Source organism: Canis lupus, chromosome 38, assembly GCF_003254725.2.
Source record: "Canis lupus dingo isolate Sandy chromosome 38, ASM325472v2, whole genome shotgun sequence".
In the NCBI taxonomy this organism is placed as follows: Eukaryota; Metazoa; Chordata; class Mammalia; order Carnivora; family Canidae; genus Canis; species Canis lupus.
Window position 1 is genome coordinate 18,565,561 of NC_064280.1, and position 22,206 is coordinate 18,587,766.

General features: G+C 48.3%; 1 protein-coding gene and 1 long non-coding RNA gene across 3 annotated transcripts in view; one reads left to right on the plus strand and one right to left on the minus strand.

Moving 5' to 3' along the window:
- The window catches only part of LMX1A (LIM homeobox transcription factor 1 alpha), a 160,677-nt gene that overhangs the window by 28,843 nt on the left and 109,628 nt on the right, over nucleotides 1-22,206 (plus strand). The window lies entirely within an intron of this gene.
- On the minus strand, nucleotides 320-11,248 carry LOC112643071 (uncharacterized). Of its 2 annotated transcripts, none has more exons than XR_003125580.2 (4): nucleotides 11,076-11,248; nucleotides 7,903-8,032; nucleotides 6,452-6,527; nucleotides 320-661 (listed from the first exon to the last, which is right to left on the minus strand). It is a non-coding gene; the product is annotated as an uncharacterized LOC112643071 (long non-coding RNA). The 2 variants fall into 2 exon arrangements; XR_004812769.2 differs by lacking the exon at nucleotides 11,076-11,248 and adding an exon at nucleotides 10,841-11,069.

The window sequence follows — 22,206 nt, forward strand, 5'->3', positions numbered from 1 at the left end:
CCAGGACCCCTGGGTTCATGACTTGACCCAAAGGCAGTCACTTAACCAACCGAGCCACCCAGGCGCTCAGCACCTGTCTTATTGTAACAAACCATCCTTCCCACTGGTTGACATCTGAATCAGGCTGTTGCGGCCACACCGTATAGACTAGGAAATGATGTGGGTGGGTTTCTCTCTATTTAGAACACAGATGATGAAAAGATAACTGTAAGCATTTGGTGGGCACCTTTCGTTCATTTTTAAACCTTATCAATTCAGCAAATGTTTGCTGTGGTGTAGTTGGGCCTATGGGAGGGAATAAAAGGAACAAGACAAGATCTCTGGCTTTTGGTGTTGTATGATCTAGTGCTGGTGTTGAAAGTCTAGATGGGGGTGAATTGAGAACATGGACAGGCAAAGGTGTAAATTAAGCACGCAAGAGCTTATCACAAAGGCATCTCTAAAACCGGGTGAAAAGCAAATCAGAGAAGGTTTCCTAGAGGAGGTGAGTTTTGATTCGGGTCTTTGAGAAGACAGTTAGCAGAGATCATTGTTTCCTAGGCGTGCTGCCAGCCGTGGTACTGACGGCGACCTCCCACAGCTCATAGGTACACAGTTTTCATCGCGGCAATGGTGTCTTCTAACATGTATAGAAGAGTCATGGTATCAGACCAGTGATGTCCTAAAAAATGATATAAAGTTTCTGTTAAAATAAGTCTGTTTAAGTAAAATAAGTTGAACAGATTGCAAGTATAATGGGTTACAATGGTGCAGGTGACGCGACCCTTGACCTAAACTACGTCTGGGGAGGTGGAAATTCCTGAAGCTTAGAAATACGGCATAGAGGAGATTATCACTTTACATAGGTTTGGTGCCTTATCATTTGCAATTTGATGTGGTTTCATCTATTTCATGCGGCCTGTCGTCATAACTCCTCCAGAGGGTGGACTCGCACACCATGATCCTAGCACAGATTGGAATTTTGTTTATTTGTTGATTGAATTTTGACTGATTAATTTACATATACGAAAATGAGGCTTGGAGCAGTTACCTTACCCAAGAGGAGACAACTAGTGAGTCGTGGACGGGGGTTACATCCTGGGCCTTTTGATTCTGAGACAGGTACTCCGTTGTAGAGGAGTGAGAGGGTATTCCAGGCCGAGGCGGTGGGATTTGAAGAAATAGCGTTGTAGCTGGCAAATTGTGTTCTAAACCTAGGGATGCGGCAAGAAGCTGGTGGACTGGATCAGAACATGATTACACATGAATTGAAAAATCGGGGGGCAGCCCGGGTGGCTCAGAGGCTTAGCACCTGCCTTCAGCCCAGGGCATGATCCTGGAGACTTGGGATCGAGTCCCACATCGGGCTCCCTGCATGGAGCCTGCTGCTCCCTCTGCCTGTGTCTCTGCCTCTCTCTCTCTGTGTTTCTCATGAATAAATAAATAAAATATTTTAAAAAATCAGGGGAGACCAGGGTGGGAATAATTGCAGAGGGTTTTCAAAGTCTAGGTGTTAAAGCAACAGTGTGTGTTCTTTATTATTATGATTTGTAGTAGTAGCAGTAGCTGTGTAAAAGTCATGTAACATGAAATTGACCATTTTTAAACCATTTTAAAGTCTACAAGTCAGTGGCTTTCAATCCATTCACGATGTTGTGCCATCATCACTACTGTCTAACTCCAGAATGTTGCCATCATCCCCATTCCGTCAACCCTGTACCCGTTAAGCAGAGATCCCTTCCTTTTCTTCCCCCAGCCCCTGGCAAACACCGCCCTGCTATCTGTTTCTACGGATTTGCCTATTCTGGGTATTTTCGTATAAATTGAATCATGTAACAGAGGGCCTCTACGTCTGGCGTCTTTCACTTTGTATAATATTTCAAGGCTCATTTCTGCTGTAGTAAATATCAGTATTTCATTCCTTTTTATGGGTGAATAATACTCCATTGCATGGATATACCACATTTGTTTATCATGCATCCGTTAATAGACATTTGGCTTGTTTCTATTTTTCGGCTACTGTGAGTAACATTGCTGTGAATGTTCATATACAAGTTTTGCTTGAACACCTGTTTTCAGTTCTCTTGGGTATATACCTAGGAGTGCTGTTCCTGGGTCACACAGCAATCTTATATTTAGCTTTTTGTGGAATTGTCAAACCATTTTCCTACGGCAGCCACCTGTGTGTTGTTCCTGTCAGCAATATGCAAGGGCTCCAATTTCTCCGTGTTCTCACCAACACTTGTTATTTTCCCATTCTCTTCTGATTCTAGCCATCCTGGTGGGTGTGAAGTGGTACCTTACCATGGTTTTGATTCGTAGTTTCCTGATGACTCATCATGTTGAGCATCTTCTCATGTGCTTATTGGCCGACTCATCATGTTGAGCATCTTCTCATGTGCTTATTGGCCATTCGCCTATTTTCTTTGCAGAAATGTCTCTGCAAGTCCTTTGTCTATTTTCAAATTGCGTTTTTTGTCTTTTTGTTGCTGAATGGAAAGAGCCTTTAACTATTCTGGAACTAGACCCTGTGATCTGCAAATATTTTCTCCCATTCTGTGGATTGTCTTTTCATTTTCTTTTTTTTTTTTTTGTCTTTTCATTTTCTTGATCATGTTTTCTGATATACAGGAGTTTTAAACTGTAATGAAGTCCAATGATCCATCCTTCCTTTTGTTTTAACTTTAAAACAAGGAGGTCCATGTGGTTGAGTGTTACAAGGTTATAATGCTCAAAGACACTGAATTGTGAGGTAATTAAATGCTTATTGGGGAACATTTGGAAAATATTAAAAATGTAAGGAAAATGAAAATCATCTATGATATCACTATTCCCAGAACACCCTCTTAGTATTTTGGTGTTTTCCTTTCTAGTCTTTTTTTTTCCTCCCTTTTTTTTCATGGGTATTTATGTGTGTCTGCCTGTCTGTTTATTCATACCTGCATGTCTGTTTATTCTTAGAACCACTCATCTGCATCTGACACTATGTGGTGAACGTGTGCCCGTATCATTAGTCTTTGAAAGTATGGCTTTATTGGTTATGAAACTTAATTATAGCATAATTTGTTTAATCATTTATGTTTTTATAATTAACATTTAGTTGACCTTCCCAGTAATACGTATTTTATCATGTCTTAGATTATTTCCTTAGGTGGCTGAGGGGAGAATTACAACATAAAATATATGAACATTTTTTAAGGTTCTTGAGATCTTTTCCTTCCTTCCTTCCTTCCTTCCTTCCTTCCTTCCTTCCTTCCTTCCTTCCTTCCTTCCTTCCTTCCTCTTTTTCTTGTTTCTTTCTCTCTCTTTTCTTCCTCCTTCTCCCCTCCCTTCCCCGCTCCCTTCCTCCCTTCCTCCATTCCTTCCCCTTGAAAGGGGCCAGGTGGAGATATCAGTGAAAATCAGTTTGGAAATGGTGTTGAGCTGGGGCAGGGCCTGTTTTTGGTTCTCTACCCTTGGTTCTACGAGCTTACAACTCCCATTAGCAGTATGTGAAGGTGTCAGGCTCTTTTCATCTTTCCCTCGCTATTTTTTAAAAAAATAGATTTTATCTTTCAGACCAGTTTCAGATTCACTGAGAAATTGAGTGGAAGGTACGGAGCTTTCCGAGAAGCTCCCTGCACTCCCATGTGCACAGCGCCTCCCATTTATTGACCTCCCCCACCAGACTGGTGGTCCATTTGTTATAGTCGAAGAACCCACATGGACAGCTCATTATCCCCTAGAGCCCACAGTATATACTCAGGTTCCCTCTTGGTGTAAAATTTATGGGTTTGGGCAAATTTATAATGACGCCACTTATATTCACCATGATTGTATTGCACAGAAGAGCCTTGCTGTCCTAAAAATATCTGTGCTCCACCTGTTCATCCCTTCTTCTCCACTAACTGCTGGTAACCACTGATCTCTTTACTGACTCCATACCTTCTCCTTCTCCAGAATGTTATGCAGTTGGAATCCTACAGAGTACATGTAGTCTCTTCAGATTGGCTTCTTTTGCTCAGGGACATGCGCTTCAGATCCTTCCCTGTCTTTTCATGACCGGACAGCCCATTTCTTCTTAGCATCGAATAACATTCCATTGTCTGCATGTACTACAGCTTTATTTATTCCTTCACCTGCCAAAGGAAATCTTGGTGCCTCAGAGTTTTGGCGATTGAATAAGTTGCCATAAACAGCAGTGAAAGGTCTTGTGTGGACATAGGTTCTCTGTTCCTTTGGGTAATACCGATTGCTGGATTGTGTGGTAAGAGTATGTGTAGTCTTTTTTTTTTTTTAAGTTTTTATTTATTTATTTGAGAGAGAGAGAGAGAGCACACAAGTGAAGGGGAGAGGCAGAGAGAGAAGCAGACTCTCCGCTGGGCAAGGAGCCCAAAGTGGGGCTCGATCCCTGGACCCTGGGATCATGACCTGAGCCAAAGGCAGACACTTAACCTACTGAGCCACCCAGGTGCCCCAAGTATGTGTAATCTTGTAAGAAACCACCAAACTGTATTTCATGGTGGCTGTGCCATTTTGCATTCCCACCAGCTGTGGGTGAGACTTCTTGTTGCTCCATATCCTTGTCAGCATTTGGTGCAGTCAGTGATCGGATTTTGGTCTTTGTAATCACTGTGAAGTGATATCTCATTGTTCACTGACCAATAGTCACCCAGGCGCCCCTTCATCGACCATTTCTTACTTAGAGACATTTGCTGACTGATAGTGTTAAATTGGATTTTAGGTTATGTAAGAATTTGAGTAAAGTTTCAAAGCGTCAATGGCCATTTTTTTCTGCTCTGTCTCTTCTTTTATACATTTTTTTGTTCTCTTTTGTGTGTTTACATGAGTGAACACTTTATCATATTCACTGGATATGTTTTTCCTAGTTTGTCATTTGCTTGATAATTTTTTTATACCATACATACATTTTATTTTATAATGAAATATTCCTTTTCTTTTGTGATTTCTTCCCTGGCATTAATGCTTATTAGTCAGACGAACAAATAGGAATGGAAGCTCATGTCTGTGCCAGGGACTGTATCAAGCACTGTGGAAATAACCATGAAAGGCCGACATGATTCCTATCTTCATGGAGCTTGGAATTCCTGAGATGATCAATACTTGACTCTTGCTTTCATGCTTTTACATTTAACTTTTCTACCCATCTAGAATTCTACTGTATATTGGTAAGGAGATAACTTTCGATTTTTCTCTAATACCCAATTTTCCTGATGTCTTTTGTAGGAGGGCTTATCGTGCTTTTGTCACGTGCTGACTTCTTGTACATCAGAGGGTTTGCAGGGAAACTTAAATTGTGTCATTGACTTTATCAATTCTAAGATTGCCAGTACCCTGCTATTTGAACTTTTGTAGCTTTATAATTTATTTTTATACCCTCAGTAGAGGATGGCCTCCCTTATCGCAGAAGTTTTTTTTGTTTTTTTTTTTAATAAAGACCTGTTTGGTTCTCCTCAATTCATTCTTCATGCTGTACTTTGTATTTATTTTGTCAAGTTAGAGGCAAAATATATTAGGATTTTGACGGGGATTTTCTTAAACTTTGGGAAAGGATGGCCTTGGTAAACCAGTCTCCTCATTAAGGAACAGGCTGTGTCTCTGCATTTATTCAAATCTTTCCATCTCTCTGTGAAGTTGCATTTTCATTGTGATGGTACCACATATTCCTTTTTAGGGTTATTCCTAGATATTGTGCGTTTTCTTGTTGCTGTGAATTCTTATTAACTTTTGTTTGAAAAGTTAGTTTCTACGTGTGTTTACACGTAGAAAAAATAATTCTTCCATATTATCTTGTCTCTGTGTTTTACCCAGCTATTAATTTTGTTTTTCATTGCTTTCTTGGTTTGATTCATTTTCAAGTAATGAAAATGTATTGTATCTTCTTTCCAGTAGTTTTAAGTCTTTGTGTCTGTTTTATGCTTTTTGACACAGGACTTTTAAAGTACTTAAATTGTGGAGGTTTAATAGGGAATATTCTTACCTTTTTCCTGGATTTTAAGGGAGGAATGAACGCCTTTTGGTTTTTTAAGTATGATGTTGGCCCTACATTTAAGGTTGACATTCTTTTTTAATAAACATAATAGTATATTATTAGTTTCAGGGGTAGAATTCAGTGATTCTTCAGTCTTATATTAACACCCAGTGTTCATCATATCGTGTGTCCTCCCTAATGGCTGTCACCCAGTTACCTCATCCCCCCATCACCCCTCCAGCGACCCTCAGTTTGTTTCCCGTAGTTAAGCGTCTCTTATGGTTTGTCTCCTTCTCTGTTTTCATCTCATTTTATTTTTCCTTCCCTTATGTTCATCTGTTTGGTTTCTTAAATTCCACATAGGAGTGAAATCATATGGTAATTGTCTCCCTCTGACTTAATTCACTTAGCATAAAACCCTCTAGTTCCATCTGTGTCGTGGCAAATGGCAAGATTCCGTTCTTTTTGATGGGTGAGTAATATTCCATCATGTATACATACACACATATATATGGTGGACATTCTGGAAGAGTAGCTCTGTTCCTACGACGAGGTTGGCAGGCATTGGTGTGTGTGCCTGTAGGAGAGAGGGCAAGAGAGAGCTCAGTTGAATTACATTCAGCTTCAATTAACAGCAAACCCAACCAGCCCTGGCTTAAACAGAAGGGGAGTTGTTTTTTTCCCCACATTACAAGAAGTCTGGTGATGTTGTGGCTCATCAGTGCCATTGGCAACCAAGCTCTCCCTGTATTTCTTCTTTCCATCCTCAACACATAGGCCTTTATCCTCTTGGCCACAGAGAGGCTGCAGCCCCAGCCTTGAAACCACATTCCAGGTGGGAAGAAGAGGGCAGGGCCTGAAGGTGAGGGGTAAAAGTTCTGAGTCATACCAGCTGAGTCTTTTCTCCTTAATCAAGCTTTCCTAGAAGCCACTCAGGGTCTTCCATTTGCATCTCATTAAGTCAGATGGATGACCTCTAAAAGCAAAAATTGTCTGGGAGAAGGGGCCTGAGCCTGCTATGGGTCAGCCAGCCAATAGTAGCTGGCCCAGCTTGGAAGCACAGTGGCTTGGGGCCCTTAGGGCAGAGAAATAACGTAATACCTCGGGGGGCTGGGGGGGACAGTTGAACTTCCCTCCTGACCCTCTTTGCCAGGCATAAGTCCCTTAACCTCCCTCTCTGTTCATGGGGTGGTTTCTGCGTAGACTTCCCAGAAGTGTGTTTGTAAAGGGCAGATAAAAGTCAAATCCTGAAAGCGCTCCTATTTTCATGCCAGGTTTTTTTTTTTTTTTTTTTTTTTTGGTGTTAGGATGATTTTTGTGTTTGTTTGTTTTTTGGTTAATGAGTAAACTGTTCTTTCTCCCTGATTTTTATGGTGTTATTATTAAATTACTTTTGCCTGAACAGAACCAAAAGGTGGACAGGATGTCAAAAAAGGTAACAGGGACAGCTGTTCGCAAGGGGAATGACTCCCCCCCCCCAATTTTTTTTAAGATTTTATTTATTTGAAAGAGAAAGAGCAGTGGACAAGTAGGGAAGAGGGGCAGAGAGAGGGGAGGGGGGAGAAGCAGACTCCCTGCTCAGTGGGGAGCCAAATGCGGGGCTCCATCCCAGGACCCCAGGATCATGACCTGAGTGGAAGGCAGCCACTTAGCCGACTGAGCCACCCAGGCGCCCCAGGAATGGCTCCTTTGAAAGAGAGTGAAAATTGGGTGCTAAGAGAAAAAGAAAGTCCTCTCAGCTTCTCCCCCACCCAGGGGAGGGAGGCAGAGAGAACCTGTGATGGTGCTACTTAGTGCTTCGCCTTCCTCCCCTGCCTTGGGGTAAGAGAACTGCCTAGCTTCGCAGTTTGATTGGGAAAAGCACCCTCGATCATGTTGCTTTTGTGGCAACTATTAATTGCTTCCTGAATTTATATAGCATAAATAAAGTAGGTTGCCAGGGAGTGAATTACCCGGTGGATAAATGGTGGGTCATTAATGTAGTGTTGACCCTGAACCCAGAGGATGACGTGAGATCCGCGAGAGCGCTCGAGAAATTTACCAGAACCCATTTCAGCTGGAGGTGATGTGTTTTAAATCCCCCTGTAATGCAATGAGGGGAATCAAATTAGATAATAGTTTGCAGAAATCTTCTGGGCTTGGAGCCCCACTCACAGGGAGTTTATCCTCTTGTGTTATCCCGCGTTCCTTTCTGGGGCTATACCTGTGTCCCAGCCATTCCCGGAGCGGCTTTCTCACCCCCCTGCCCTAGTTGACACCTCGGAAATGTTGGGGTGGGCGGGCGTTCCCCGTGTATTATCGTTATTTTTGTATTAACAATTCCGATGTTGCCTTATTCTGAAGCCTAAGATTTGAAGGAAGATGAAGAGAAGGGTCATTCCATCCATCCTGCTGCCGCCTTTGTGATTTTCTCCTTTAGGAATGTCCACGGGGTCCTTCCGTGGGTGTCACATGGTGGGAGAGTCAGGGTGCGTGTGTGTGTTAATTGTATTCGTGGAGAGTGGCCTTTCTCTGGGCTTTGAAAACCCATGATCGGAGGTATCTGGGAGTCCCGTCTCTAGACTCTTCTCCCTGGGAGCGGGTTCCACAAAACCAGAGCAGCTCTGGAAGCCCAGAGTGATGGGTGTTGGTGCGGGCTATGTAGGATGTGTGCTGGGTCCCGGGGCGGGCAGGTTCCGAATGACCAGAGATCCCACTGTCCTCTTGGGCGTCTAGAAATACTGGTTCCATGAGTGACCTGTCGGGGTAGGGGTTTGTTGTGTTCCCTCATCCTTCTCAAACTGGCTGTCACTGAACCAGATCCTGATCAGAAATGGGAAGGGAATGGGGCGCCCGGGTGGCTCAGCAGTTGTGCATCTGCCTTCAGCCCAGGGCATGACCCCGGGGTCCCAGGATTGAGTCCTGCATCGGGCCCCTGCAGGGAGCCTGCTTCTCCCTCTGCCTGTGTCTCTGCCTCTCTCTCGGTGACTTTCATGAATAAATAAATAAAATCTTTAAATTTAAAAAAAAAAAAGAAAGAAATGGGAAAGGAAGCCTTGCCCCTGCTCGGCTCCTGCCTGGCCCGGGTGCGCCTCCTGGGGATGCAGACTGCAAGGTGCTGGTTCCCACTGGCTCGGGGCTCCCCTCAGGCTCCCTGTCTTCTGGCCCATCCTCTGGTGTGATGTAAAGGGACAAATACACGAGGCCCCATGGCCAGCTTCACGTGTGTAACGCAGGTGTGGTCCCTGGCCGCCCCCCTGCACGTATGGGCCAGTGAGGACATGTTAGCATTAGAGACTCCCCTGTCTGCCCCAGGCCCTTTAGGACTCTGCGGATACCACCATCCTTCCCCCCACTCCTGCCCCCTGCCCCTTGCATCTATTTCTGTATGTGGTCCTACAGCCGCCTGTCAGCCCTGATCTTCAGAGTTCCACTGACCTTTCTCTCCTGTTCCAGCTTCTCCCTGCAGGGCTCTCAAGGCAGGAAGCAGCCTGAGGGTGAGCCACTGGCCCTACCGCTGGGGACCAGGGAGGGAGGGACCCCCCCAAGGCTGGTGGTGTGGCTCCCACGGGGGCGATGCCAGGGTTCCCAGGGCAGCCAGGCCTCGAGGTGACCCGAGGTCCACATGGAGGCTGGGTCCTGTGCTCCCGGGCCCTCGCCTGTCTTCCTGTCAGCTGGTGGAATCAGTCGTGGAGCTGGGGCTGGGGTGGGGGGCAGGCACTGTGCGACCCCCCTAGTGCCCAGTGATTACCTGCCCCTCTCTCTCTATCTCACCCCTCCTCCAGTGCCTAGTGATTACCTGCCCCCCCGTCTCTCTCTCTCTCTCTCTCTCTCTCTCTCTCTCTCTCTCTCACACACACACACACACACACACACACACGCATGCTTGTGTTCATAACCAAGACAGAAAGCCCTGGGATTCATTAAGCCACTCAACCAAAAGAGAAAAACCTTCCTCCTTCTATCAAAAAATGGAAAGCCCCCTGCCGGCATGTCCCACAGACAGACTAGGTGAGGAGGTACTGTTCACCAGCGGCCCCACTCTGATTTGGGCACCTGCTAGGGCCTCCTTGCCTGAACAACTCTGGTCTGTGTCAGGACCCTGATTCACACCGGTGCTGCCGAGAGGGGCACACCTCAGGGGTGTTTTTAGGCCACAGCTTGGAAAGGATGAGCTCCTAGCCGCTGGAGGCAGGGCTTTCCAGGAGAGGGGCAGAGGTGCTTGTGGGGGGAGGGGGAGTCACACACGTCTACACATGCATCCGGGTTGGATGGGGACTCTCCAGAGCCTCGAGCGCCTGTTGGATGCTTTTGAGATTGTTCCGGGGGCCCTGCCGGGTGGAGGGGCCACGTCTCAAGGTTGTCAGACCCACTGAAGGGTAGTGAAGTCCCTACGCTGTGCCGCAGACGCCCGTGGAGTCAGGGTGACAAGGATTTAGTTTTACAGTGTTGGATTAAGGACCAAATGCAAGATGACTTGGATAATTTTCTCTTTGCCGGCTCCTTAGCTACGAGTAATTTCTTCTAACCTGCTTCCATAATGCCAATTACAGCTGTTAGCACGTACTTCAAAGCCAGGATCCAAAGTACAAAGCCATGGTTGGGATTTCCTGTGCTGGTGTCCCAGAGGCTTTAAACCAAGGTTGGAGTTGGTGGAGATGAAAGGCCGTGGGGTTTTTTCCCCCGAGTGCTCTTGGGTTAGTGTGGATGCTGGGGAGGGGGGTCTCGGAGGAGGCAGGTGGAGCCGGCCCCCAGAGAGGCTTGGCCACAGGGAAGACCAGTCAGGAGCTGCGGATGTGGCCTGGGACAACATCCACATGGTAAACCTGGGGCTCTGGTGTCCTAGAAGCCGATTCCCAGTGAACGGGGAGAGGGAGAGAACAGGCCTAACAAGAGACAGAGGCAAATGACGTGTCTTGTTGAACATGTCCAAAGGGACAGACGGTGGCACTCGAGGCTGTCCTTTCTTGTGTGGGCCTCTGATCTAACCTGCAGGGCGGATGACAGAAGAAGGAGCCCAGTAGCCAGCCCACCAGGAGCCGCTGGGACGCCGCCCCTCTGGTGCTGTGGCCTGGGAGGGAGCGGGACTGCCTGTGGCCACCACGCTCCTACTCAGTGTGAAGAGGACCCCACGAGTGTCACCTACTGACTGTGTGTCACTCCAGGTAGTCCCATAAATACTGGGGGCTTCTTGATGGGGAAAGGCAACATGCCCGGCTGCTACAGGAAACAGAAGCTGCCCATTTTGCATCCAGGGAGAAGGTGCTAGAAGGCTCGTTGTGGGTCTGGAGACCAGGGACATCCGTGCTGTCTGTTCAAGCCCTGAGAGACGAAAGAGAATGGGGTGGGGATGTTTGGAATGAGAGCTGAGAAAGATACTGGAATAAAACGTTTTAAAAATGTAGAGGAGAGGCTAGAAGAAATAAAAGGAAGAGAAAAGAGAAGCCAAGCAACGAGGAAGGAAAACAAGTGCAGGACCAGCTAGAAAGGGGGCTGGGGTTAGCATTCGGGTTCCTACACCCTGTCTTTCGTCAGCTTAAAGTTAGGAGAGTAGGGACGCCTGGGGGGCTCAGGGGCTGAGCATCTGCCTTGGGCTCAGGGCGTGACCCTGGAGTCCTGGGATTGAGTCCCATATTGGGCTCCCTGCATGGAGCCTGCTTCTCCCTCTGCCTGTGTCTCTGCCTCTCTCTGTGTCTCTCATGAATAAATAAATGAAATCTTAAAAAAAAAAAGTCAGGAGGATAGACTCAGGGGAGACCTGGGGACACCCCGCACTTAGAATGCAGGCAGAGATGCTGAACTCTGGGGAACAGAGGGTGGCTGGAAGGGGGTGGGGGGGGTGGTCACGGGGGGATGGGCATTAAGGAGGGCACACGATGGCATGAGCACTGGGTGTTATATGCAACTGATGAATCACTCAATTCTACCACTGAAACCGAAAAAAAAAAAGGATGCAAGCAGGGAACCAGAGTTGCTGGGGTGCATTTGGAAGCGTCCTGGGATGTCTGAGTCTTAGGGGCCGATGCGGTGAAGCCGTCTTGCTTTGCCACCATCACTGCCTCGGCCTCCAGGGGCCAGGCTGGCAGTGTGTCCTGCAGCTCCGGGAGCTCCCATGTGACTGTCCCCCGGGCATCTTCCACACAGATGGCTGAGGCAGCCGCTGTTTCTCAAGGAGGCACCTGCTTGAGAGATGTCTGCTGCCTCACGTAGGGAGCTGGCTTTGGGGGCTCTGTTTGCTGCGACCCCTCCTGCTGGTGACTGTAGGGTGAGGGCTGGCTCCAGCCAGTTCTCTGGCATAGCCTCCGGCTGCCTTCACCCCCGCGGCCCCCCAGTCCAGCCCTGGTTTCTGAGGGCAGCTGGGGAAATGCCTCCGAGGGATCCCTCCTGTGACGCTGGGCTGGTGTCTTCAGATGAACAAATGGGAAAATGTGGAGATTTCCTGAAGAGGATTTTTCCAGTTTCCTTAAGCATAAGCTGAGCTTTCATGTGTGCTCCCGTTGAGACTGACTTGGAGGCCCTGTCTCAGTGGACCCACTTGGCTTCTGGCTTCTCTTGGGTTTGACCAGTAGGAGCTGGTGGGAGAACTGAGGCCAGGTGTCTGCTCCTCTGGCTCCTTCCCTTGCCGCCCTGCCATGTGGGTGTTATCCTTTCGCCAAAAGCCATAGTTATTTCAGGTGACTCTTCCTGCAGCAGCTCTCTTGAGTCAGAAGCTGTTCCCCACCTGGCCCTGCAGGTGTAGGGATGGTGCGGTTCCCTGCGGCTCCCAGCCTGGGGTACTGTGCCATCCTTAGTCTCTTTCCCTCTTTGAATTTTATTTTATTTTATTTTTAAAAATATTTTTAAAAATTTATTTGAGAGAGAGAGAAAGAGTGTGAGCATGAAGCAGGGTGAGGGGCAGAGGGAAAAGCAGACTCCCCGCCGAGGAAGGAGCCTGATTTGGGGCTTGGTCCCAGGGCTCCAGGATCATGATCTGAGCTGAAGGCAGACGCTTAATCAACTGAGCCACCCAGGCACCCAAGTCCTTTGAATTTTAAAGGTCAATGGTATCTTTTAAAAACTACTGTTACCTGACCCACCAGTGATGGCAACATTGACAAGGGGAGTGTATGAGGTGTGGGACCGAGGATGAGGTTGGGCGGTCCTTTCTGAAATGGCTCATGACACGAGGCAGCTTGTTCTGGGTTGCTCTAAGTGAAGTTACAGAATGGTTTGGGGTAAGGAGCTGAGGAGATGTGTTTTTTGGGGTTCAGGATCCATGTGCCTACGATGTGAATCATCAGGGCCATTAAGCTGGGATGCGGGGTGGCTTTGTGGGGGTTTGATCTGTGTGGTCACACAGCAGGATCTGCATAATTTACAGGGCCCAGTGGCAAGGTGAAAATACTGGGCCCTTCCTTTAAAAAATTAAGAATAACAATTTTATAATGTATATATATATTGTTTATATTCTTAGGTATATTAGTACCTTATGGATAGATAAGATATGTTATAGTCTAACAAGAGTTAAGAATTTTAATTTTTAAATTATTAAGAATTATTAAGATGGGGGGCACCTGGAGCCCTGCCCTCAAGAGGGACCCAGAGATTAATTCTCTGCTGTCCTATCTTAAGAATTCTTTTTTTTTTTTTTTAAGATTTTGTTTATTCATGAGAAACGCACATAGAGAGAAGCAGAGACACAGGCAGAGGGAGAAGCAGACTCCATGCAGGGAGCCCAACGAGGGACTCAATCCCGGGACCCCAGGGTCACGCCCTGAGTCCAAGACAGACACTCAACCACTGAGCCACCCAGGTGCCCCCCATCTTAATAATTCTTAATAACTTAAAAATTAAAATTCTTAATTCTTGTTAGACTATAACATATCTATCCATAAGGTACTAACATACCTAAGAATATATGTAATACATATGTTATAAAATTGTTATTCTTAATTTTTCAATGAAGGGCCCTGTATTTTCACCTTGCCACTGGACCCTGTAAATTATGCTGGTCCTGCTGGGGTGAACTTGTATGTGGACTCTGTTTTGTTTCCAACTGATGTGAGCTGAGCATGACTACGACTAACCCTCTGCCCACGAGAAGGCCGTTGATTAGAGTGCCACTTCTTCAGGGGACTTTTTTTTTTTTCTTCTGGTGTGCAGCCTCCTTGTAGGAGCTAGAGAGCAACAGTGGAAAGATAATGCCTCTGTATTTTGTTCATTTCCACCTTCTCTACCCAAAAGTCTGAATGCAAGTTCCCATCATTTGCTGGCACATGACAAGACAACCCAAAAGCTAGTGGCTTGCAACAGCAGCAGCCGTCTATTTTGTTACTGGATCTGCAGTTTGGGGAGGACTCAGCTGAGGTGGCTTGTTGCTGTTGGATGAGGCTGTCAGCTGGGGTGGCTCAGCCGGGGACAGAGGGTCTGTCTCCAAGATGGCTCGTACCTGTGGCTGGCAGGTTGGTCCTGGCTCTTGGCCTGGGAGCTCGGCTGGGGCTGGGGGTCCTGGTTCCTGTCCACGTAGGCAGCTACACAGGGTTGCTTGGGCTTCCTTGCAGCATGGTGGCTGGTTTCCAAGAGCGGATGATTGGAGAGGCAGGAAATGGAAGCTGCCGGTCCTAAAATCTGGGCCCAGAGACTGGCATCGCACGGCTTCTTTTGTCCTTCCACTGTCACAGCACCCACTCAGATTCAGGGTGAGGGGACACAATCTCCAAATGGATGGGAGGGCAAAGAATTTATGATCAGATACCTAATCTGCCACATAAGCATACCTTTCTCATATGAAAAAATATTAAAGGTAATGATGGAACGAAATCTCTGAGCAACAGCAAATGCAGGGCAGAGCGGGACTCAGTGTCTAAGAGCTCCTGATTTCCCAGACTCTGCTCGTCTAGCATACCATACTGCTGTTTTGCATAATCTAATAAACAGCAGGTAACTCTTCTCTGTCCTCATGGCCCTGGTTTTCAACCTCAGAGCACACTGGAATAGTAATAAGGGAGCTATCTAGTATTTTTTTTTTTTAACTGCTGAAACAGAGTCTGTTCATTTAGAACACAAAGATTAGCATCAAAACCCTAAAAACAGAAGCAATTCTCATTCTCAGGTGATTAGGGGGCATGGGGTTAGTACAGTACATGGTAGCTTCTTGTTCTAGAGGCAGAGTGGGAAGTTCAGGACCCTTGCGTGAAAGGCCGTGATGGTGTTGGGGGGCCTCCTCTGGGTCACTCTGAGGTTAAGACTGAGGTTTTGGGGGTAGCTCTCAGCCCTCATGAATGGGGATGCCACACACCAGGTTCCCCTGAGAAGCACGTAAGTCAGTAGGGCCCTCTAGCAACGACCATCCCCGTCCTCTTGCAAAGAGCTCAAATGCCCATGTGCCGAGGGAGCTGGAAGATGAAGAGTCACTGTCCCCGGAGCCTTTGGGGTAAGCAAACCCTTCTCTTCCCCGGAGTACAGAGTCTTCAGATTAGAACTTGCTCAACCCAGGGTGACAGGCCTTAACCTCTGACTGTTCTGGGAAAGAAGGCGATGGTCTCCAGAGTTGGTCCTGTGTGGGTCTCTGATGTGGTACTTGGAACCCATTTCTATCTTCAGGCACGTCTCTGGAAGGACATGAGCTAGCTAGCGGTCCTCCACACCTGTCAGGTGCTGTCCTGGGGTCGCCAGGTCACCACTCCTGGCACGTGGTCGCTTAGGTAGGAAGCCGAATGGGCTTAGGGGCTTCCAGTGGTTTCAGAACCCAGTTGAGCGGAGACTTCTTGCCACGTACACCTCTACGAACCTGGGAATGTGGTCCAAGGACAGCCGGGTCTGAGACCCGTTTTTACACCTGGGAGATTATTTTCCGTGTGATTATGAACCTCTGATAAACCCCGTATCACTTCAGGCCTGTGTGCCTGTCGTCTTGAGAAACTCCGATGAGTGGATGCAGTTTATCCCGCCTACTCTGGTTCCAGTCAGGCATTCCTGGGGAAGAGTGAGAGGCCCCAGGGGAAGAACAAATGTGAATCCTGTTGACTGAGATGCTTAGTTCTTGGGATTCCATTACATCGGCGGATGAGATTCCAGATAAGTCTGAAACTCCTTGAATGTGGGAAAGAAGTGGTAAAGTCAGACGAGGGATAGACGTTCAGATTTGCGGACGTTACAGCACATCCTGGCCATATTGGCAGCTTTTGTATTAAACACTTCTTTCATTGTCCTGTGGATGATCAGATTTGCCCAAGAATATTCTAGAACTCCTCATCAAACAGTGTCCTTCCCACGTCCTGTCCATGCGGCTCACCTCTGAATTGCAGGCTCCTGAGTGTGTGCAGGTGCTTCTGCCCTTCAGGTGTGATTACTTCCTGGTGGATCTCTGTGACACCCGCCCCACACAGCCCGAGGACTTCTCCTTCTTTATTTTTTTTTTAAGACTTTATTTATTTAATCATGAGAGACAGAGAAAGAGGAGGAGAGACACAGGCAGAGGGAGAGGCAGGCCCCATGCAGGGAGCCCGATGCAGGACTCGATCCCGGGACCCCCGGGATCACACTCTGGGCCGAAGGCAGATGCTCAACCGCTGAGCCACCTGGGCGTCCCCATCCCGAGCACTTCTGACACGAGCACCGGCCCACCTCCCCAGATCATCCGCTAACATAAGACCAGTCCAGAAACACAGGAGCAGCGTGGAGGCGAGGGGGAGAGGCAAGGCGCCTGGGACATGACGACACCACTGCCCCCGTGGGTTGGGTGCAGGACCCCTGGTGTCACTTGCCTGTTCTGCGCCGAGTCCGATCTGCTTTGTCCCCGGGCCCCTCGGGACGACTGGTGATGTCCAGCCATACCCAATAGCTCCCTTTTACTTCCGGCTCCACCTCGGGTGTCCTGTGGATTTTGAAAGCGGCAGCTTTGAGGTCATAATGCTCCATCTGCTGACTTGCTATTGAGGAAGAAACAAAGGAGCTGGCAAAGGAGGTGTTTCTTATCCCTTCACCCGACTCATTTGCTCTATAATTTGAAGCAGGCCAAATCTACTCATTCGGCGAGTGAGCTTGGGTGGAGGGGAGCAGGAGGCTGGGGGGGGGGGGTGGCAGGAGACCAAGTCTGGGTCGGAGAGCAAGGATTGTATTCACCCATCCCGGAGGAGGATTTCAGGTTCATGCTGCGTGAAGCGAGGATGAATTGATGGGTGGGTGGGTGGGTGGGGGTGTCCAGGGTCTCTGCCTTCAGGGAACTATCCTATCAGGCCACTATCAGCCTGAAACTCTGGAACAAAGCAGAGGACAGTAGCCTCTTGTCGTCAGACCTGGGTTCAAATGATGACTGCCACTCACTGCCAGTAGAGCGCTGGGCAATGGTTTTGTGTCCCCGAGGCATTTGTTCATCTGTAAATCGATGAGGATATTTATTCCATGAGGTCTTATTGTGAATCTCTAATGGCACAGTTTGAGGAAGGGACCATCAGGGGTAGGTGGCATTTTTCTTTTTTCTCATTCCTCCAGGTACAAGGAGGTGAATGGGTATCGTGGATCATCGGGAAGGTGGATGGTTCACGTCTGGAGCACCCGGCGATGCTGGGTGCCTGGGGGTTTGGATCCTTCCCCGGGAGTGGGGGGATCTGCTGAGAACCACGCAGGGATGCAGGTTCAGCAGGAGCTGAATCCAGGGGAGGGATTGGAAGCAGAGGTGGTGAGGGAGGTTTCCCTAAAGGAGGGGAGCACGAAGCCACCGCGACAGCCGACCGTCGCCGCTGCTGTTAGAGCAAAGGCAGAGGTCTGTGAGCAGGTCACGGGGTCCCCTTGCATCTGGGGCGAGAGGTAACAAATGAGTTGACAGTCTGCCCTCCAGCCCCCCCGCCGCCAGGACTTCCTCAGTTTTGCCACCGGGGGCTCTTGCTAGGCAGAGGTGCCTTCCCTGCCAGGTTTTTGCTATTAGCGTTGATCCCATGTATCAGAGAGTAGAAAGCAAGCCTTGGAAATCCGCATCCAAGTGGGACTCGAGGCTCCCCGTAGCAGCGTGTGCCAAGGGGGGGGGGTGCGGCGTGCTCTCCGCTCCGCATCCAGGAGCAAGCCCTCCGCATCACTCACCCTGTCAGGGTACCGCGGTGGTAATCACTTCCAAATGGCGGTGGGGTGGGGAGGGGGGTCCCCCCCAATCGCCCAAGGAATGTCTTGACTCAGGACGGAAAAGGAGGTTTTCCATGAGCAGCTCCTCTTTCCAAAGGGCACCGACCATAGAATATGAGACGCCCGCGAGCCGCTCTTAGCATCATCCATAATCATAGCCGTGTCAACCCAACAGAGAGGGGGAGGGAACAATAGTCAAGGATCGTGACACGTCCTGTCAAAGGACCTGGGAGGTGCTTTTAGGATGAGCGGCTCCTCCCTCCGAAAATGATGCATGACCTCTCCGGTTGTCTTCTGAGGAGCAAGCGTAAGAGTGTGCACGGGCACCCCTTCTGTCCCTAAATGGATAGACTGGCATGGTGAAAGTCCCTCGTTACACACGCAGACCCACGCTGCAGGGTCCAGTGCAAGGGCATCCAAACCACACGTCACACGGCCACTTACTAGCTATGAGATTTCCATTAAGTCACCTTTCCGAGCCTTGATTTTTCTTACCTGTACAATGGGGATTATAATGCCCGTTTTATAGAATCGTGAGGACTGAGTGATCCCGCTTTTGAGAAAATGTGAATGGCCTCATAGGTGCTCAGTAAAATCACATTAAAATTGTATTGAAGAGGGAAGCCCGGATGGCTCAGCAGTTTAGCGCGTGCCTTCAGCCCGGGGTGTGATCCTGGAGACCCGGGATCGAGTCCTGCGTCGGGCTTCCTGCATGGAGCCTGCTTCTCCCTCTGCCTACGTCTCTGCCTCTCTCTCTCTCTCTCTCTCTCTCTCTGTGTGTGTGTCTCTCATGAATAAATAAATAAAATAAAATCTTTTTAAAAAAGTGTATTGAAGAGATGCAGCGTCTTTCTGAGTGTTTTACCTCGGAGGTCTTGCTTGCCGGGTTCCTGCTGGGCACCTGGCAGCGATACACAGGAACATCATACCCAGACTGTGGACAGGTCTGTTGCATGCACAATGATTTCATCTGTTTCTTTCTTTTTTTCTTTCTTCCTTTTTTTTTTTTTCTTTCTTTCTTCTTCTTTCTTTCTTTCTTTTTTTTTTTTTTTTTTTTTGATTTCATGTTTCTTGCTGCAGCTCTTACTGCAGCTCTTACTGCGCCCACTTGCAGTGGAGGGATCTGAGACCGGGGCTGAAGCGACTTGGCCACGTGGCCCGTCTGTAGGGTGTCCTGGCCGCTCCAGGCTCTCGTCCTGGGCTGAGCACAAGCCCTGTGGAGTCCAGGGGGAACCAACCAGCGGCCACTGGACTGCCTTCCTGCGTGGGATGCGTTGAACCCCGTAGCATTGATGCATCCATTTCAGACGTGGCCTAATCATTTCCTTATGAATATGTTGACCGGCTTTTCCTCAAGACTATTTCTTCCATAGGTGATTCTTTTCTTTCCTTTTTCCTTATATTGGCAAGCAGGCTCCGGAAGCCCTTCTCTGGGTGCCCAACCACCAGAAACGGTTTTGTGTCTCATCAGGAACATGCAGGAGGAAGGAGGGAGGGGTAGTGGCTTTCCTGGTCTTTTTTTTTTTTTTTTTTTTTAAGTTAAAATGTAAAATATGCCAGTGCTCAGGGATGATTTTCATTTAAGATCTCGGTCCAACAGTCAGTTCAAATACTGATGGCTGAATGAGGTTCGCACTAAGAACTCACCATACTCCTCCCACCCGTGGGCCAGGCTCCTATGGACGGAAATTCCTTCACGTGTGTGCAGGACCGGCTGACCTAGGTCAGCATGGCTGCTTGGTTGCAGACTCAGACAGGTCTGTCGTAAGCGTATTGCTGAGGTCTGGAGGTTACAGGTGAATCCACTAGCACCTAACAGCATCTTTATTGAGTATGGACATACGGCACACCTCCCAGAACTCCTGGGCACAGCATGGTCCCAGGGAGGGAGGTCCTGACGGTCTTCTTTATTTTCTCCACCACATGGGCACATTTATGGTATAATAATTATCTCAAATTGTACTTTGGTTTTGGGCTTGCTCAAACCAGCCTTCACTCCCAACTGGTCTTCTCTCTATGTGGGCCCTTGGCTATCCTGAATTCTTGTGGAAGAGCAATTGCATTTTCCGGAGAGCAGTATCTATAAGATTTAAACCTTTTTGGAACTAATTTGGTAAGGTTTGGAGGGACCTTGTGAAGGCCTGTAATGTGATATACACGATGTTTTTCACACGCAAGTTGGAGATCCTCTCTCTTTGTCTCTTGCTGCCTATTATCTTTCCTCTTGCCTTCCCTCCACTTCCAAAGCTGTGCCCTGGCATTGCTTCCTGTGTTGGTCAGCAGAATGAATTTCCTGCCATTTGTTTCACTGTCATTTCTGGAACAAGAAGGAAAGTTTGGCCTGCCTTGCCTGCACCGCCTGATTCCCTTGCATGAAGCCACAGGGAGTTCTCATTACCACTGCCCATATGCACAGACACAGCATCTGTCTCCTGCCCAGGAGAACACCGGGAGAGTTACTGCCAGCGGCTTTGGGCTGACCCCTGTCTCCTGCTGACCGATTCACTGTGTCTGCTGCCTGGACAGGGAAGAGGAGGAGGAGGAGGAGGAGGAGGAGGAGGAGGAGGAGGAGGGTGGTATGGCACACACAGTTTGGGCTCCAGACCATAAGGGCTGGAGTGAAAATCCTGCTGATGGTGGGAAGTCAGGCAGAGGCAGCTCAACCACCAGCCATCTTATCTCCAGGAAGTACGAAGAACCATATCCTGGATGTGTGATGGCGTGAAAGCCACCACCAGGCTAATGGCGAGATGCAGAGACCTTCTCCACTGACTGCATCTTGTGAAGGAGCCGTTACCACGTGATGCAGATAAATGGAGAAAGCACAAGCTGGCCATCAAGTTTAGCTCGTACGGTGTATATTGGTTAGCTGTTGCCACAGGGATGCTGCATCTTGAGACTCAGGACTTAAAAAACCAAACATCTGTCTTACTGATGGTCTCTGTGTTGGTCGGGGCAACTGCCTTTTAAGCTGTGGGTCACTCGGACTTGGCTCCAGGCTTCAGGTTGGGTTCAGGTCTTATCTGTATTTGCTTTGGATCAGTAGCCACGGAGTCATGTTCTCGTGGAGGATGATGGAAGCCAGGCTACACATACACATCAACCCACATTCCATTAACTGAACAAGTCCTATGGTGCAGCCCAAATCAATGGGGGAGGGAAAGTCCCTCCATCTCCAATGGACATGGCAGGAGGGGAGTGAATATTTATGACATTTTAAGTTAAGGTATCACACAAAGTTATGCTTCTAGAAATTCCATCAACTCAAGTTCTGAAGATGGAGAAGAGGAGGAGGAGGTGGAGGCAGCAGGTGAAGGGTATCTGATGGGTTGGTGGGTACTTAACTGGGGTGGTAGTCCCCAGAAGTGGGGCAGTGAGAAGGTGGGCTTCTCTGTATGAACATCTGGGTGACAGGGCTGTGCTGGTTCCCGTGTGCCATGGCTCTTGCTTGGTCAGGCCTTGTCCTGCCCATGACGCCTTATCTCTTAGGCCCTATGGGTTCTGGAATCTGCCTATCCTTCTGTAGTTTTCAAGGAGCTGTGAACGTGAGCTTTTATGCTTGTCACTGAGACCAGTAATAGAGAAGAACCAGGTTCGAGTTGGATGTGGCCAATACTTGAGTTAGATTTCTGTATCCCTGTATTTCTTTTTTTTTTAAGATTTTATTTATTTATTCATGAGACACACACACACACACACACACACACAGAGAGAGAGAGAGAGAGAGAGAGAGAAGAGAGGCAGAGACACAGGCAGAGGGAGAAGCAGGCTCCATGCAGGGAACCCAATGTGGGACTCGATCCCGGGTCTCCAGGATCACACCCTAGGGCAAAGGCAGGCGTTAAACCGCTGAGCCACCCAGGGATCCCCTGTATCCCTGTATTTCTTATGAGCAACCAGTGAATACCCAGTCTGACTCTTCTGCTGTAGAATGTGCAGTTGGCCAGCTCCACCCAGGAGCCATGGCAGGAAGAACAGTGGTTATTGGGACTTCTTGGTTTCCGGACACTTGCACAGCTCCCTGTTCTTGCCACAAGCCCTGAATGCAGAGGTTGATTTTTTAAAAATTTTTATTTATTTGTATTAATTTTTTTTAGGTGCAACATTTGGCCTACTAAGTCATTCAAACTTAAGCTTTAAGGTTTTCTTCTTGATGTCTCTTTTCCCCCGTGTGCAAGTTT